Below are 6,000 nucleotides of genomic sequence, written 5' to 3'. Positions count from 1 at the left end.
GGCAGGGTGAGAATGGGTGCCTCGCACAACCACTGTCTGAGAGTCTCAAAGGTTATCTGATGCTCAAGCCCTCAACAAATGGCCACCGACTTCTTAGTCAGTTGGGTCAAAGGAACCACAATCTCGGAGAAGTCACTTATACATCTTCGGTAATAACATGCTAGACCCAGGAAACTCCGAATCTCAGATGGAGACCTCGGAATCTCCCATTGCTTCACGGCCTCTATCTTGGCCCGATCGACCAAAATACCCTTCTGGTTGACAAGGTGCCCAAGAGATTTCACCTCACGCAACCAGAACTCACATTTGGAGGACTTTATAAAAAGTCTCTCCCCACATAAATTCAACTAGGTCTTCACGGCACGCGAGATTTGCAGGACCCCAAATCCTTCTTGCTTTCTATTATCCCACTAATGATAATCTAAGCTTACCAAAGCTAGTGATTAATCACCAGTTAAACCTTAAGATCTCCCATCCTCGGGAATCTTGATGAGCACTCTTGAAATCTGATCCAATCTGACACCTCAACCCACCTCCCATGCTAACAACTAGAAGCCTTGATCTTTACTCAGGTTGTCGATTCCTTATTCCCACTTTCATTCTTGCAATATCATTGAACTCTAACCGAACACAGCCCATGCGAAAATACAATTCTCTTGAACCTATGATGACCAACCACTTGTGTATCGAACACTCGCGACTGGCACTACCCTTCTCATGTCACCAGCTCTGTCCTAGCAACGGTAGTGCCTTGAACTCCCAAGTTCATCCATAGACAATTACAGACCATACCTACACAATGACAGAACCACTGAACGCTGACTTCACTGGAGAACTATCACTCCAACCCTGAATTAGTATCCTCTAAATAATACTCCTGCATAGATCTTGACAAAGATCCAGAATTATAACGGTATGCGCGGAACCCACTCCATAAGATGCATCCCTCTGTGGGTTCATCAAGGACTTTTCAGCATGCAGGATGGCATATATGATCCTTGATAACCCAAACACTAGCAGGAAACTGTCCCGAGATCTAACGTATCCAAACTTACTCATAACTCCAACGCGATTCGTATCCCCAACATCCATCTAATAGCAATAGAATATGACATACCCGCAACATCTGGAGGAATACTAATCACCTTCTACTGACATGACCAACCCCGCTGAAGTAGCCTAAACCCTCGGAGCAACAAACTCCCTTATGCACTATCCTGTATGTGCTGCACTGACTAAGGCCTTGCTGGCCTATCACCCGAGGATTAGAAGTCATGGGTCTCTCCCCGGGACCTTCTACTATACGCACATGGCACAACCCCCTCTTTCCAGGGTGGTCCAAATCGATCGCGTATCTGGAACTTCTTGGAAATCATATCCTTCAAGGTCTGACACCCTGCCACGCTCATTAACTCACTTACCAATGGCTAAGCTACAACAACGGGAACATCCTTTGTCCGTAAACCGGGTCACAAACTTTCCCTGAAGCTTCTCAGATTCTCCATGACTCTCACTGAATCAAGTATGGATCATGTGCTTTAAGTAGTACAGCCTAATACTACCTTCCACGCCTATCCATACATTCCTCATCAATCCTCCTGAATCCTCCAAGTCACTTCCTCAAACTGGTACACTGAATGCCCGCTAACAGCGCAACCAAACCAACTAAAGCACTTTCCAGGCTTTCCTAGGTTCCCGTACTCACCCAGTCCTCAACTGCTGAAGGACTTCCCACTAATGTCAACTAGCTACCTCATGAATATAGCTACTCGAGGTTTAGCATATTCACTTAGTAGCTAGCTCACATTACAAAGAGTCACTCGAAGCACAAAGCAAGCAACATTCAGACAATGAGAAATCTAACCAACACATTCCAATCAAATCAGTTAATCCTCCAATCAGGAATCTATACTAGCATGTAACTCCAAAGGCTCATAGAATCAGGCATACCTAAACAGGCTAGCCTATCACTTGCTGATCAGTACTATCGTGTAGTTCAACAAGCACATACAGCAGGCACATAAGGCATCTTCCTAGATCCTTAGCCCTAGTCTCGCATGCAGTTCTCATAATCATATCATATCATAACACAACATGTATGGGTATCTTGGGGAAACCTTACTTGAGCTCGGCTGATTGCACGCATCACACACCTTGTTCTTTTCAAAGTTCTTTTATCCTTCCAAATTCTTTTCAAACAATTTTTATAAAATGATTTTTTTTGACAATTTCCATACCAACTCCTTAGTTTGTGTTCAGACACACCCGAGTATGTGCCCGAGTCCCTCAAACCAAGGCTCTAATACCAACTTGTAACATCCCAAAATTTAAGGCCAAATATTTCAATTTTAATTAAGTTATTACATAAAACCAAAGTGTGAATAATCAAAATATAACATTATGAAACCATATCAACGTATAATCCCAAGGATCTCGTGTGCGGAAAACATAGTGTGATGCGCTGCAACCAATCTGGCTCCTTTCCTTTGAAACAATGTACCTGAAACCAAAACTGTAACCGTAAGCACGAAGCTTAGTGAGTTCCCCCATCATACGACATACCGCATAACACCATCGGTATCTCTCAACCGGTAACTACCATTGGTATCTTTCAACCAGTAACCGGGGACTATTTCACCCTACCACTATCACATAATAATATGTCATAAACATACTGATCACCAACTAATATCATAAACATGATAATCACATACTAACATATCATAAACATGATGATAACATACTAACATATCATAACATACAGATAAGCAATGCATGGTTTCTGTATACCCCTTCAGTATCTTTCAACCGGTAACTGCCATCGGTATCTTTCAACCGGTATCTGCCATCGGTATCGTTCAACCGGTATCCGCCATCAGTATCTTTCAACCGGTAACTGGGGACTATTTCAACCGCTACCACTGTCATATAATAAATTGATATAATCATACCGTCAGGCATTTCTGGGGTATGACCTACCCTTCGATCCTAACGACCGAGTCAGGGAAGAACTATTCCCTGCTACTACCACTAACACACATATCATATCACATAAGCATATCACATAAGAATATCTCATAAGCATATCAAATAAGCATACCAAGATAATTATTACAAAGACAATTATCTACCAACTATCCCTATTGGTGTGCCAGCATTGTGGCCTTAGACCCACCCCTACTGGAAGGTAACTCACCTCACACTGCTGAAGTCCTGTAGACACAATCGCACACTGCTGTAGTCCTGTAGACTCAACCCTAGCTGTTGGATGGCAGGTTCCCGAACTGTCAATACCAAAATAACACCCAATTAATAATTGGGCCCCAACATATAACCATAATACATACTTGGATAATTACTGCATTACCCCAAGTTTGGCTTATTCAAGCCCAAGGCCCAAACCATAGGCCCAAAGTCCAACTAGGAATCAAGGCGCAACATATGGCCTAATTTTCCAAATTGGTCCCAAGCCTATACATGGTCTTACTCTAAGGCCCAACATCATATAATCATTAAGGCCCAAACTATAGCCCATATTTCCAAATTGGGCCCAAACCCCTTACATGGACCTTACCTTAAAGCCCATTACTTAATCTAGTCCATTTGATTGATCTTGGATGGCCCATTTAATAACCCAATCACCAGGCCCAATTGAATGGCCCAATAATAAACCCAAGTGAAAGTAAGGTTTCACATAAAATGACGATTAGGGTTAAGTGTTCCTACTTAACCCCTTAAGGACTTAATCCATTAAGTCCAATGTTGACTTAGTTTGATTGCAAATGATTATTAATTAATATTCTAATTTCATTAATTAATCCCGATAAATCCCAAATTAGGGTTTCATTCCAACCCATCTTAGCCCAATAGGCCCATTAGCTAAGTCCTTGGATCCATTAGGGTCCATTAAGCCCATTAGATATATGTTTGGGCTTTTATGTCCATTAAGCCTCATTGGGCCCTTTAAGGTTTCAAGGCCCTTTTAGTCCCTTGACCAAACATCCCCAAACTAGCAATCCCAACACAACTAAGCAAACCGCCACCCGACACGGTGGCCGGTGGTGGTTAGGGTTTCCTTTATTATTTTTCCCCAATTTTTACAATTACAATGAACCTACGAAATAAACAAACACACTACACTAAATAAACACACACCCGTAACCACCCTTGTGGTGGTCGGCGGTGGCACGTGGCGGCAGCCACCACCTCATGATGGTGGCGGTTGCTGTTCTTGATTTCCCCAGCTAGGACAACACACTAATAATATAAACACACCCAAAAACACTTCAGATTCACAGTTCCTCAAACTCAGCCATCATTTTATGGTGGTAGGCGGCGAGTCTAGGCCTTCATGGAGTTGCAGCGGCGGCGTCGGACCTGCGACGATGCAACAGGAAACAAAGGAGGTGACGCCGGCCTTATTTTCGTCTGCAAAGGAGTAGTAACGAAACCGAAGAACAAAGCGGCAGAGAAAGAGCAGCAACAATGCTCGTCGTAGCGGTGGTGCAAGGTGGCGATGAGGGAGGCAGGCGGTGGCTAGCAGCGAACAGTGACGGCGGAATTCCCCCCCTCCCACGTCGGAGGCTACATCGAACAATAGCAGCGAAAGCCGAGGAGCGGACATGTTGGTGGTCCTCGCCTTCCTCAGCATCAACGACTGTTAGTGGCAGTTCCGATAAGGTGGTAGCAGCGGACATCACGTCGGAATGGAAGGGAATTGGTGGCAGTCGACCGCACGAAGGAAACCCGATGGTCTTTGGCACCGACAACAATGGTCTCGACGGCCTTTGGTCGATCGGAACAAGAAGAGTCGATGGGAATGGCGGCTAGGCAAAGAAGGTGGCGGCTGTAGAGAATTTTGAGCTAGGGTTAGGGTTTATGGAACATTAATACCCGCCTCTAATCATAAGTTTGCCATAATGGCACAATAAGCCCCTCCCATTCGAGTCCCTTTTAATATTAGGCCATAATTTACCATTTAAACCTCATCCATGTAAATCCTTTACAACTTAAGTCCAGATTTTACACTTTTAACCACAAATCTCTTAAAGTGTGACAAGTAGCTCTACGAGACCATCATTTGATATATAATTATTTGTTTTAGGCTACCATTCTTATTTATTTTGCTAATAAATAAACGGGTGTTATATATATATATATATATATATATATATATATATATATAACATCCCAAAAATTTCAACAAATATAAACGTTTTAAAACAACTCTATACTAATAAAAGTGTTTACAAAATCATTGTATCCAAAACATTATTTAAAATCAGTGTCTCCCAAGATCAATAAAATAAAATCAAGATGTGTGCAGCCATGCATTCTCATTGCTACGATTCTCTGAAATACCTGAAACCATAAACCAAAACTATAAGCACAAGGCTTAGTGAGTTCCCATAAAGTACCACCACACAAACATATAACATATACTAACAAATAGCATGCATACAGAGGCTTCAGTCTAACTGTAACGCCCCATCGGCCTACAGTCTACCTGGTATGCTCGTAGAACCTTCAACATGACTGGTACGCCACACCGGGCGTTCAGCCTATCTGGACCGTTCTCTAGGCCTTCGGCCTGACTGGTACGCCCAACTGGCCTTTTGTCTATCTGGGCCGCCCTGGGTTTGTTGGCTTTCAGTATAAAACACGACCGCCTCAACCCAACCACACATACACTGTGTCGATACACACACACACACATATATATATATATATATATATATATATATATATTTATATTTATATATATATATATATATATATATATATATATATATATATATATATATTAGACAAGCATACTAATAATCACCTAATAACAAACAGATAGATCTTACAGATCACTAAGCATAACATCATCCTGTCTACTAGTATACAGATCTAACATATCACTACAGTATAATAACTTGCATAACATGATGTCAATCCAAAGGGCCAGCGTTGGTGCTTTCGACCCGTAAGTACAGTGAGGAAGACTCACATCAA

This window comes from Lactuca sativa, chromosome 5, assembly GCF_002870075.4.
Source record: "Lactuca sativa cultivar Salinas chromosome 5, Lsat_Salinas_v11, whole genome shotgun sequence".
Taxonomy (NCBI): Eukaryota; Viridiplantae; Streptophyta; class Magnoliopsida; order Asterales; family Asteraceae; genus Lactuca; species Lactuca sativa.
The sequence above is the reverse complement of the archived record's forward strand: the minus strand, read 5'-3'. Positions refer to the sequence as shown.